This window comes from Astatotilapia calliptera, chromosome 5 (assembly GCF_900246225.1).
Source record: "Astatotilapia calliptera chromosome 5, fAstCal1.2, whole genome shotgun sequence".
NCBI classification, from domain to species: domain Eukaryota; kingdom Metazoa; phylum Chordata; class Actinopteri; order Cichliformes; family Cichlidae; genus Astatotilapia; species Astatotilapia calliptera.
The window spans coordinates 38,223,709-38,237,753 of NC_039306.1; the positions used below are offsets into that span (position 1 = coordinate 38,223,709).

Consider the following 14,045-nt stretch of genomic DNA (forward strand, 5'->3'; position numbering starts at 1 on the left):
ACAGCTATCTACGTACAGACAGAAAATGATTTTTTCAAATGTTTGTGTATGTTAGCCACACTCGACTTAAGTGAGGTGATGAAGCAAATACGAAAAAATGAATCGTCACAGTCATTAGGTTTAAGTATAAAACAAAAACGTCACTAAATGTTTTGGTTGTCCACATGAATCATATACTGAAACACACCAAAATCAAGTTTCAGAACCAAACAGTGTAAAAGAGGTTTCCTGTGCTATGTTACTGACCATCTGCGAAGCCTTCGCTTTGGAAAAGAGGCTGAGAGCGACATGGGTGTGACACACAGACTGTTAAGCTATATCTCTGGTCTTTAAATACACTGAACAAAAATATAAACGCAACACCTTTGTTACTGCTCCCATTCCCCATGGGATGGACGTAGAGACCTAAAATTCATTCCAGATACACAATATAACCATCCCTCCCAAACAGTGGTCACAAATCAGTCCAAATGTGTGGTAGTGGGCACATCTGCTATATTGAGATAATCCATCCCACCTCACAGGTGTGCCACATCAGGATGCTGATCTGACATCATGAGTAGTGCACAGGTGTACCTCAGACTGCCCACAACAAAAGGCCACCCTGGAATGTGCAGTTTTGTCTCACAGCAAAATGCCACAGATGCCACAAGCAATGAGGGAGCGTGCAATTGGCATGCTGACAGCAGGAATGTCAACCAGATCTGTCGCCCGTGCATTGAATATTCATTTCTCAACCATAAGCCGTCTCCACAGGCGTTTCAGAGAATATGGCAGCACATCCAACCGGCCTCACAACCGCAGACCTCGTGTAACCACACCAGCCCAGGACCTCCACATCCAGCAGATTCACCTCCAAGATCGTCTGAGACCAGCCACCCAGACAGCTGCTGGAACAATTGGTTTGCACAACCAAACAATTTCTGCACAAACTGTCAGAAACCGTCTCAGGGACGCTCAACTGCATGCCCGTCGTCCTCATCGGGGTCTTGACCTGACTCCAGCTCGTCGCCGTAACAGACTTGTGTGGGCAAATGCTCACATTCGATGGCGTCTGGCACGTTGGAGAGGTGTGCGCTTCACGGATGAATCATGGTTCACATTGTTCAGGGCAGATGGCAGCTGAGAATGTCCCAGTTCTTGCATGGCCAGCATACTCACCGGACATGTCACCCATTGAGCATGTTCGGGATGTGCTTGACCGGCGTATACGACAGCGTGTGCCAGTTCCCACGAATATCCAACAACCTCGCACAGCCATTGAAGTGGAGTGGACCAACATTCCACAGGCCACAATTGACAATCTGATAGACTCCATGCGACGATGTGTTGCACTGCATGAGGCAAATGGTGGTCACACCAGATACTGACCGGTTCTGGGTCCCCAGACCCCCAATAGCGCAAAAAACTGCACATTCCAGGGTGGCCTTTTGTTGTGGGCAGTCTGAGGTACACCTGTGCACTACTCATGATGTCAGATCAGCATCCTGATGTGGCACACCTGTGAGGTGGGATGGATTATCTCAATATAGCAGATGTGCCCACTACCACACATTTGGACTGATTTGTGACCACTGTTTGGGAGGGATGGTTATATTGTGTATCTGGAATGAATTTTAGGTCTCTACATCCATCCCATGGAGAATGGGAGCAGTAACAAAGGTGTTGCGTTTATATTTTTGTTCAGTGTATGAGGAACGTATTGCAAGAAGTTTAAGGTGGATGGACGGGTCAGCAGAACACTGAATTTTGGACCTAAGTCTCCAATGTTAGGTCCGGTCAGAGCAAGATCTTTTTTGTCCTGGTTGTGGAACACTGGACCAGGTCCTTATCCTCTTGAGAGTGTGTGAGAGTGGATGGGACCAACCTATGACCAACCTGTCTACATGTGTTCTGTATACTTCGATTCAGTTTTTTTCATATAGTGCCAAATCACAACAACAGTCGCCTCAAAGCGCTTTATATTGTAAGGTAGACCTACAATACAGTGTCTGTCTGCTGAAACCAAACTGGAAGCTGGTTCCACAGAAGAGGGGCCTGAAAACTGAAGGCTCTGCCTCCCATTCTACTTTTAAATACTCTAGGAACAACAAGTAGGCCTGCAGAGCGAGAGCGAAGTGCTCTAATAGGGTGATATGGTACTACGAGGTCATTAAGATAAGATGAGATGTATGTGAGGAGCTGTCACGCTGTCGAGGCGAGCCGTGTGGTCTTGGAGGGAAAAGGACCCAAAACGCAGGCAGTTGACTGATGCAAGTGACGTTTATTTGCAAGTAATAGGGTGATGGAACAGGCAGTGAGGAGTGAGGAATGACAAATGACTAAAGAAACCTAAACCGGGAAAACTAAATAACAAACCTGAGAACATACGAAACGGTGTGTGAGGCAGAGAGACGCAGAACCAACAACCAGCAGGAGAACACACAGGGCCTAAATACACACAGCAGTAATCAGGGGATGAGAGACAGGAGGGCAACACAGCTGGGAGGAATCAGAGCTGACGGGACAGAGGAAACGGAAACTGGACTCACTCAAAGAGACAGAGACCTTCAGAATAAAACAGGAAACTCGGACACAGAAACAGGAAACTCGGACACAGAGAACCAGACAAGACACTGAACTGAACAGACAGATTCACACACAGACAGTGTGACACCATAGACAGAAGTGGGACCAGGGCAGGCACAGAACAGAAACCTAAGAAATGGCAAATCATAACAGAATACATACTCAGGATAAACAAAAGCATAAAGAGTCGTCAGACTCAGGACCATGACAGGAGCAGGATTTTGAATTCTGGATTTAACAGGGAGCCAATGAAGGGAAGCAATACAGGAGAATTCTGCTCTCTTTCTAGTCCCTGTCAGGACTCTTGCTGCAGCATTTTGGATCAGCTGAAAGGACAACTTGATAATAATGAATTACAATAGTCCAGCTTAAATGTTAAGAAATGCAACCAGTGCAAATCAAGTCAATTTGTAGTATCACTCTGAGGTTTTTTTTTGTTTTAATTTAACAGTTATATTTCACACATGCAAGAAAGCAGTCCTTGTTTAATATGCTCATTAAAGAAATTATACTGGTCAAAAATGACTCCAAGATTTCTTACAGTTTACCTTCTGTTAGTCTGTGAAACCAGCACCCCAATACATGAAGTATGGATTGACTCTCTGTTTGCAAAGTCCAGTTCCTGATGCTGAGTTTTACCAGTAGGCAGTGCAGATGGAGCTGCTGGGTGAGGAGTTCTAACTGCCTCTGATGTCCACCCCTCGTATGTCTGAGGAACCCTCACAGGATCTGGGCTGTTTGCCATGTTTGCACACACTCTCTGGTACAGACGGCACAGAAGCACACACACACACACACACACACACACACACACACACACACACACACACACATACATATTAATGAAACTTATACTTGGATTTTTATCTTTGATTAAGAGTAAAGATGATTTACTTTTAGCAAAAGCATGAACACCATGTTTCTAAGATTTTTACAGAGTAGAGTGACCTCAGTATTTTCCCAAACAAAGCAGGGAATTAGAGATCATCATTTGTGTGTCTTTCAGACATTCCTGAAGTTTAACTAACTGGTGAGTAGTGTTGGTCAAGTTACTTGAAAACAGTAATTAGTTACTTATTACAGATTACTTCTTCAAGAAAGTAATCCCGTTACATTACTGATTACTTATTTTCAAAACTAATTGGTTACTTTATTACTTGGTTACTTTTTAAAAACATGATACACAACCTGAATACGTGATAAAGCAACAGACCTTTCAGGCCAATTCTATTTTTTCTGCCTAATCCATCATATGAAATTGAATCAAATAAAAAAGGCTCTTTTTAAAACTTGTTTTATTAGTTTTAATCTTTTAACTTTATAAGATAAGATAAGATAAACCTTTATCTGGTCATGGTAGAAAGTACAAGAGCAGTAAAAATGAAGAAAAAAAGAAAAAACAATAGACTAGAATAAGATAAGATAGAATAACATGCAGAGACAGGATGAAAGTTATCATTGTGTTTTGGATGTGTGTGTTTGTGTCACGGTTCTGGGTCAGCATTTTGAGTTTCTTATTATTATCATTATAGATCTGTTTCAGTTATTCTTGGTGAGGTGTCAGTTCTTAGGTTTTGCGTTCTCATGTGTATTGCAGTTTCTGTTCAGTGTCTAGTCTGTCTCTGTGTCATGTCTGCATCTTTGTTTAGTGGTTTCTTGTTTCCTGTCTCATTGTGAAAGTCTTTGTCTTATGTTATGTCTTTGTCATTAGCCCTGATCTCCCCCAGCTGTGTCTCCCTTCTGTTACCCATTCCCTGATTACCACCCTGTGTATATTAGCCCTGTGTTGTCCTCAACCCAGTGTCATGTCGTACCCTCAGATCCTGCCTGTGTGTTCCAGTTAGTGTTTTCATGTTTGGTTTCTGTTTTGTTGGTGCCAGCAATAAAGCTGTGGTTTTCAGTTATATTTCCGTCTCAGAGTCCTTGGATCCACATCTCCACCTCCCCGCACACAGAGCCCTGACAGTTTGTTGTGGAGTCTGTCAGCAGTGGGGAGGAAAGACCTGTGAAATCTCTCCGTCCCACACTGTGGGTGCCGCAGTCTCCCACTGAAGGAGCTGCTCAGTGCTGTCAGAGTCTGCTGCATGGGGTGGAAGACGTTGTCCAACAGGGATGACAGTCCCCGGCAGAGATGCTGCTGCCCCAGCAGACCACACCGTAAAAGATGGCTGAGGCCGCCACAGAGTCATAGAAGGTCTTCAGGAGTGGGCCCTCCACTCCAAACGACCTGAGTCTCCACAGCAGGTACAGCCTGCTCTGCCCTGTCCTGTAGAGGGCGTCTGAATTATGAGTCCAGTCCAGTTTGTTGTCCAGATGAACACCAAGGTACCTGTAGCTGTCCACAGTCTCAATGTCCATACCTTGGATGTCCAGTGGTTGCAGTGGAGGATGTTTGTGCCTGTGGAAGTCTACCACCAGCTCCTTGTTTTTGCTAGTGTTGATCTGGAGGTTGTTCTGCGTTACTTGTAATGCGTTACTGTAATCCGATTACTTTTTTCAAGTAACTAGTAAAGTAAGGGATTACAATTGCAAAAACGGTAATTAGATTACAGTTACTTTCCCGTAGGAACGCTGCATTACTGCGTTACGAAAACCGTGATTTTTTTTTTTTTGCGAGAATGTCTCATGACAGTGACGTAAGCGAGTGCGACGTTCGTGACAACAGCTGTGTGCAGATCAACAGTGGATCATATATCGAGTCCGGGAGAGAGTATGAGCGTGCAGCGTTTAAAGCGTGGAAGTACTGACCTTACTTTGAGTTTGATTCCATAAAAAGTGACAAAAACATTAGTGTCCGTTGTGCATGGGAAGAAAACTTCTTTTTACAGCAAAAAAAACCCCTAAACAAGCACCGAGTGCGCAACGACGTAATGGGAAACTCACAGAGAAACTCGCGGATTCTTCCACTGACCGCGGCACACCTGCACCAGGGTAAACCATGTTGTAGGTGACGTCAGACGCCGGAGATTTGGCGGGGGAAAAAAAAGTGAATGGTAGCATAGAGTTTAACAAAGTTTTTTCAAGCTTCAGTATTGCCAAATAAACTAACCAACTGTCATATAACTAACAACATCTGTCCTATCATCTCTAACACCCTGGAGGACAACGAGGAGAGTTTAGACGCTCTCCAAGATTACATCGACCGGTGCTTCGAAGATTTAGTGATGAAGAAGGCCCAGAGCGCGTCTTCCCCGGCCAAAGTTGAGACGGGCGATATCGCCCGGCAGACTCCCCCGGCACAACATTGCCTGCCAGCAAAGATATCGTCGACATCCTGGAGTCAATTGATAAGTGATTGTCCAGTTTTGATGCAAGGCTGTCCCTGGTGGAGATCTTACACCGGGAATTTAAATCTCTAAAAGAATCCCTGGAGTTCAGCCAGCGGCAGGTGGAAACACTTGCTGCGGAAAACGTCACGCTACGGGACTCGGTCAAATCTCTAACCGAAAATGTGACCCAATTAAACATAGAAAATAAAAAAATAAAAGAGACCGTTATGGATTTACAAGCCCGTAGCATGAGAGATAATCTGGTGTTTTCTGGTATTCCAGAGTCTGCCGGAGAGGACCCGGAAACGACCGTGAGACGCTTCATTAAAATCCACCTGAAGCTGCCGGAGGACACGGTGAAAAACATAGGGTTCGATAGAGTGCATCACATAGGGGCTCCGAAGACAGGAAGACCACGTCCTATTGTAGCCAAATTCGGCCACTTCAAGCAGAAGGAGCAGGTGAAGAGTTGTGGCAGAGAGCTGAAAGGAACGGATTTCAGCGTGAACGACCAGTTCCCCAAAGAGATCCTGGAACGACGCAGGGTCCTCTTCCCAGTCAGACGTAGTTTTATCCAGAAAGGCTCCCGAGCTGTCATCGCCGTGGACCGGCTCTACGTGGACGGACAGCTCTACTGCGACCCCGGCATCACTCCATGGCTGTATTGACCGCACACCAGATAAGAATCCGCTACACTATCCTCTTCACTCACACTCTCTTGTATTAACTTTTGCTTAACTATGTAATTTCAGTTTGCTAATTTAGTATAACGTCACCGTCACTCTCCGCCAACGCTTTAATTGGAATGTTTCCGTTTTTATTTCTTTCCCTCTCTCCCTCTTGTCGCGCACCTTGCTCTTTGGTTTATTTGCTTCTCTTTTCTATCACTGCGTCGATCACCTGTTTCCCTATCCATCCACAAGCGACACTGTCTATTTCTACATGCTTACTCTGCACGATCACGCACACACATGCGTTTAAAGGCAACACATTTACAACAGCCACACAGCGCACACAGATATAGGATACACGCACACATTTGCTCATATTAGTTATTATGCACACACATAGTCAGACCTATGGAGCTTCTTACCATGCATTTTCTTCTCTTTACTCACCAAAAAAAAAAAAAGATGTGTTTCCATTTTCCTCACCCGTCTAAGCGAGACATACAGCGTACATCATTAGCCACAAACACACAACTATGGGCATGCTAAGATTTGTACATGGAATGTGCATGGAGCTGGCTCTAGGGAAAAAAGGTTAAAAATAATTAACCAACTTAAAAAATTACAGGCAGACGTTGTTTTATTACAAGAAACCCACATGCCTGTCACAGGTTTGAATAAACTTAAAACACCCGAGTTTCCTAACGTGTTCTCAGCCTGTTATAATTCTAGACAAAGGGGAGTAGCAATTCTAATACATAAAAATATTAATTTCACAGTACTCGATACAGTTATAGATCCAGAGAGCAGATTCCTATTCGTCAAACTATCTATACTTAACCAAAAGCTAGGTATTGTAAGTATATATGGTCCAAATGTTGATGAACCCTCATTCTTTCACGGTTTTTTTAGTGCACTCTCTGAACACTTAGATTGCACAATTGTTCTTGGAGGCGACCTCAACCTTGGACTAAATGAAGACATGGATAGGCTCAACACAGCAGGAACTCAGCGTAATTGGCAGTCCACAAATATAATCAAACAGTATATGAGTGACTTTGGTCTTTGCGATGCATGGCGCTCCCTTCACCCCACCAGTAAGGAATATACTTTTTTCTCACATGTCCATCACTCCTACTCTCGTCTGGATTATTTTTTGGTCGGCAGCTCACTGCTGAACGACATTTCAGACACTGAGATTCACCCTATAGCTGTCAGCGATCATTCTCCTGTATCTTTAACACTAATGCAAAAGAATAATACTACGCCAAGTAAAAACTGGAGATTTAATACATCACTGCTCAAAGACGAAGATACTTTAAAAAAGACTGGACTCTATATTTAGGCTTTAATGACATTCCTAGAACATCAGCATCTGTCCTCTGGGAAGCAGGGAAAGCTGTGATGAGAGGTAAAATAATCTTTCTCATCACATAAGAAGAAAGAAGAAAACAAAAAAATTCAGGAACTAGAGAAAAACATCAAATCAAAATCAAATCAAATCACTTTTATTGTCACATCACATGTGCAGGTACATTGGTACAGCACATGCGAGTGAAATTCTTGTGTGCGAGCTTCACAAGCAACAGAGTTGTGCAAAATACAATAATGTAAACAAGCAAAATACAAGAATGGCTACATCTGAAACTAATAAATATATGTACAATATATAATAGTATATGCATTTCTGGATGTGTATACTAAATATTTTTCTACGTGTGTGTGTGTGTGTGTGTGTGTGTGTGTGTGTGTGTGTACACATATTTTACAAATTAAATAGAGTAAACAATAAATAAAATATATACAAATATACATCAAATCCTTATGTGATGTCACACCAAGATCAAGAAATATTAAACAAAATACGCAAGACAAAACTAGAATTAAATGAAATTATTAATAAAAAGACTAAATTCTTAGTACAAAGACTTCGCCTGCAAAATTATGAACACGGTAACAAATCCGGACAATTTTTTGCTAACCAGTTAAAAATCAATAAAGAAAAAACAACTATTTGTGCTGTTAAAGATTTATCTGGGAACACAATATATGATCCTAAAAAAATAAAATTTTCAGGGATTTCTATAAAACTTTATACACACCACAAATAAACCAATCTAAAAACAAAATTGATCAATTTCTCGACAACATAACTCTTCCAAAATTATTAGACACTCAAGCAATGGCACTGGATTCACCACTGACGCCAGGTGAACTCCAGGAAGCCCTGATAAGTATGCCCAATAATAAGGCTCCAGGTCCAGACGGTTTTCCAACAGATTTTTACAAAGAATTCTGGACAATTCTGGCACCAGTTTTTCACATGATGTTGCAGGAAATCAAAGAAAATGGTAGACTACCAACAAATATGAACTCTGCAAATATCAGTCTCTTACTAAAACCAGGCAAAGACCCTGTATTTCCTTCAAGTTATCGTCCAATATCCCTTATTAATGTAGACCTCAAAATAATCTGCAAAGCCCTCTCAAAGAGACTAGAGGAGATAACCCCCCTCTTAATTCATCCTGACCAAACTGGTTTCATAAAAGGTAGGCACTCATCAACAAATACACGTAGATTACTTAATTTGATAGACTACTCATATGATAAAAACCTAGAAACTACAATATTCTCTTTAGACGCAGAGAAAGCATTTGACAGAGTTAACTGGAAATTTCTATTTGCAACTTTACACAAATTTGGTTTTGGATCCTCTTTCATAAACTGGTTAAAAATATTATATAATTCCCCAACAGCTTGTGTCAGAACAAATGACCAAACATCCTCCAGCTTCTGTCTCCTGAGGGCACCAGGCAGGGTTGCCCACTCTCCCCTTCACTGTTTGCAATTTATTGTAAAATAATATTGAGCCACTAGCAGCAGCAATTACACAGGCTACAACAATTAAGGGCATAAAATGTAAGAATGTAGAACATAAAATCAGCCTTTATGCGGATGATGTGTTACTTTTTCTCCAAAACTCACAAACCAATATCTCTGGGGTAATTGCATTGATAAATTCTTTGTCTCAGATTACTCAATTAATTGGTCAAAATTTACAGTCCTTCTGATTAATTGCTCCTTCCATAATTCTTCTGCTTCTGGAAATATAAAATATTTAGGTATTAATGTCTCTCCTAAAATTTCAGAATTAACTAAATTAAACCACATCCCATATTTAAAGACAGTAGAAGGCGATCTGGCTAGATGGAAATGTCTACCCATATCACTCATGGGAAAGGTCGCCGCTATAAAAATGATGGTCTTGCCAAAAATAAACTATTTATTTTCAATGATCCCAAATAAGCCATCACAAGATTGGTTCAGATCTCTAGACTCGTATATTTCTAAATTCCTTTGGAAAAATAAACCCCCACGTATCAGCTTAAAAACACTACAAAGGACCAAGGATAAAGGAGGATTAGATCTGCCTAACTTTAATCACTATTTTTTAGCCAACAGGCTTCAGTTCATCTCTAGATGGTTTAAACACACCCTCTTAGATGAACCTTGGATAGATGTAGAACAGGCACTATGTAATAACCTAGAAATTTCAGACCTACCATTTATCAGCTCAAACATCAAACGACATGAATGCTTTAAAAGCATCAACAGCAGCTCTTCTCTGACAGCATGGTGGGAGTTTCTAAAAATGACAGAGCCTTCATTAATCCCATGCAAACGTACACCTATCTGGAACAATCCGGACATATTACAAAACAATAATATGATAAACTTTCCAGATTGGAGTTGCAAAGGAATTAAATACTTTGAATATATATTGGAAGGAACAGACTTTATTTCGTTTGACAGACTAGTTACACAAAATGGGATCAACAAGAAACGATTTTTGGAATATCAACAAATTAAATCCATAGTAAAAAAGAAATTTAATCCCAGTGAAGCTGAATTACAAACACCACCAAGTGTGGTACAATTTCTTACTTGCGGAAGCGGATTTATCGATCAGCTTAGACCAAAACCTTTGGTCTCAGATATCCTTAAAAACCTTTCAATGGATCAGAAATCCCAGTTTGCAATTAATACAATACAAAATATTACACAGAGTGCACTATACTGGTCATAGGATGTTCAAGATGGGCTATACGCCTTCCAACAACTGCTCACACTGCACAGCAAATACACCGGACAATTACATCCACGCTCTTTGGTTCTGTCCACCAGTTCAGAAATTCTGGCGTGAGATATGTGAAGACTTATCGAAGTGTCTGAAATGCAACATTCCAGCCTTTAGTGTGCTTGCTGGTCAACTTGGATGAGGTCACTGCAGAAATAAACACAGCCCACGTTGTTTTTACGGCCCTATGCATCGCCAAGAAAATGGTCCTCATTAACTGGAAAAATAAAAATAATCCTAATTCTAACCAATATAAAAACCATCTAATAGATCACATTAGTCTTGATACAGCCTCTGCCATCACATTTGATCAATCCCTTTGGGCTCCTTTGATCGGCTTCATCACCTAGTGGGGGTGGGGGTCATGGTTTGGTCCTGCCTTCGCTATTGTGGTTGATATGGGGGTAGGGACGGCCTTAGGGCGTCGGGGAGTCCCTAGGGCTGTTTCCCTGGAGGGACTAACCTGGGGGATGTGGCCATGACCTGGTTAGTGGCTCTTAGATGGTGTTTTCCTTGTGGCTGCATACAGCGGAGATGGGGGAGGGTCTGTGCTGGCAGACGTTGGTTACTGGCCTGGTAGCCTGGCTGCCCCTGGGTGGGTCCGGGACGGGTGTGGAGGCTTGGGGGTCTGGGGGTGCTCCGCCCCCGGTCTGGGGTTTGTGGGCGGGTGGATGCAGGGGGGCTCAGCCCCAGTGCAGGGGACCTCTGGTGCATCGGCCCTACTAGGGGGTTCTCTAACTGGTGGGGAGGTTGTTATATCTTTGCAGGTGGTCTCCTCACTACAGGAGCTCACTCTGCAGGTGGGGGAGAGATATAGGAGAGGTGGAGAATGAACTCAACCTGGGTGTCTATTGTCTTGTGTAGTTTGGGAGATGATTGGATGATGGGGTGGGTGCAGTTTTCTCTGGGGTGGAGTCGGGTGGGCTGCCCCGGACTCTGTGGGGCTGTGCTGCTGCTGCGGGCCCCGGTCCGGATGGGCCTGGGCCCCCTTGCCCTGGTGGGTTCCAGAGTGTGGGGGTGCCTACTGGGGTCAGCGGGGGAGCTGGCCCCAGGGAGGGGCTGCTTGCCCCTCCCTTTCTTCCCTCCCCATCCTCAGCTGCCTCCCTATTCCCGCTCTACCACACCCACCCAGACACGCAGGGCTTGGGGTGCAGGTATGTCACCAGGGTGCAGGGGAGGCACTCCCCCTCTGTCCCCTTCTGGCCGCCTGTGCCTCAATTTTATTCTGCAACCTAGACATCCACATTACTCACTCTTACATAACACATACATATAGGGCCTTGGGGGTGGGCACGTTTTACAGCATCCAGAGGATGGTCGGTGTACTCCAACCCACCTCTGGTGCTGGTGCCCTACCCTCAATTTTAAATGTATTTAGACACTGAGGGTTTTTGGGAAGAGCCGTGCTGCTCTCTGAGAGGAAGCTAGTACCATGCTCTCCTGTGTTTTAAATGCACTTTAGAACAGCACACAGCAACACGACATATGAGCGGGCGGAGGGAGGTTTGGGGTCTTCGCTCACCCCGGTTCTGTTAGCCGTCAGGGCTGGGGGGCTGGGAGGAGGTGCTGGCCGTCAGACTGGGGTCTGGGATGCGGGGCCTCCCTGCTACTGCAGATAAGGAGGTGGTCCGCTTGCCTCCACCCCAGACAGAAGGATTACATCTCCTGGGTCTAGGTGCAGCTTGCCCCTCTGGGGGCGGGGGTACCTGGACCTGGGATATAGAGTATGTCTGGGGAGTGCGACTGTTTGTGCAGTGTCTATTTGTGTCTGTCTACACGTTGGGTGAGTGCCGAGTATTTGGTTGTGTATATGGGGGTGGGAATGCATGTTTCTGTCTGCGTGCGCCTGTTCGTCTGTGTCTATATGTCAGGTTGGGTCTTAGACTCGACCTCTCTGGGTACATCTCAAGCCCTCCAAAGTACGGAGGCCTATCTCCCCTCACCACACTCCCTGCCGGTGGCTGATGCCCTCAGACGTTGGTGTGTTGGTGGTCCTTGTCGTCTGGGGCTGGGCGCTCATGTATGTACCGGCTCACTCCTGGTGGCCGATTGGCAGGGCCTGGCGCCTGTGGCCCGGCTGGGCCCCTTCCAGGGGGTGGGGTGCCCTCAGGCCTCTGGCCTCTGGGCCTGAAGCTCGGTCCTCTCTGGCACAGCTGGCTGCACACTGCAACCCCCTCTGGTCTCTGCTCCGTGGCTGCTGGGTGACCTCTCGTTTGGGGCTCTACTCAGCTCTTCCCAGGAGGGTGGCACGGTTCCCCCCCTTTTAGTGGTCCTCCTCGGGTCCTTGTACTCTGGGGCCTCTGGATGTCGGGGGCCTGGATCTCCTTCATACCTGCTTCATGCCCTGGGGGACGGGGCTATGGCTTCCCACACTCCCTAGCAGATCCTTACATGGAGAAACCTTTGGAATACAAGCATGCTGATCCACACAGGTATGCACACAGGTGTACACACGGGTGTTCACCTGTGTACACCTTTCTTGGCTGCTGCCTCAAAGCACATTGTGCGCTGTCTATCTTGCGTGCTGCACAATATCGTTTATTATTTAGTATCTACTGATATCTACTGCTAGCTAGTTTATTGTGATGGTGCTGGTTTTTTATTATGTTGCTCTTTGTTGTTTGCTTTGTCTTCTGTTTTTTTTCTCCATACAGGTGATCCAGGAGTTTTTGTTTGTTTTTCTTTCTTTTTTCCCCCCTTTCTCACCGTCTCTTCTCCCCTTTGGTTTTCTTTCTCTCCCTCTCTTTCTTTCATTCTTTCTCCCTGTCCTATCCCCCAGTCATGTCTGTCCTGTTTGTAGCAACTGAAAATAAAATAAATTCATAATTATAATAAAGGTCAATCAAATGGACCAATATGGCAAGGCCATGATGATCCACTTGGTAAAATAAATCTGGCATCTTTCTTGGCCTTAAGACAACAATTCTGATGGCTAAAGATCCAAACAGGACACACACACACACACAAAAAAAAGAAAATAGAGTAACAGGACCACTGAGTCTTTGACTTTATTTATTTTCTGCTGTATTTTACTTGCATCTATTTGAAAGACTGAGTGTAAACACAAAAAATATTTTATTTTATGAGCTGGAATGTGCAGAAAATAGGTCTAAATATTAAACTAATTTCTTCCAGTCAGAGAATGTTGCATATAATAAAATGTTTGCTTGATGCATGAAGTTAAAAGATTAAAACTGATAAAACAAGTTTTAAAAAGAGACTTTTCCATTTGATTACATTTTGTATGATGGATTATGTAGAAAAAGTAGAATTGGGCTGAAAGATCTATCGCTTTATCACCTCTTCAGGTTGTAAATCGTGTTTTTAAAAAGTAACTAAGTAACTAAGTAATTAATTACTTTTGAAAAGAAGTAATCAGTAAAGTAACGGGATTACTTTTTT

The 14,045-nt window shown here is 43.8% G+C and overlaps 1 protein-coding gene across 1 annotated transcript in view; it reads left to right on the forward strand.

Moving 5' to 3' along the window:
- cntn2 (contactin 2) overlaps positions 1-7,402 on the forward strand; it is a 93,020-nt gene extending 85,618 nt beyond the window's left edge. Inside the window, exon 24 of the transcript XR_003272497.1 lies at positions 6,120-7,402. The gene's annotated coding sequence lies outside the window, so the exon portion shown is untranslated. The remainder of the gene's footprint in view (positions 1-6,119) is intronic.
- The last annotated feature ends 6,643 nt before the right edge of the window (positions 7,403-14,045 follow it).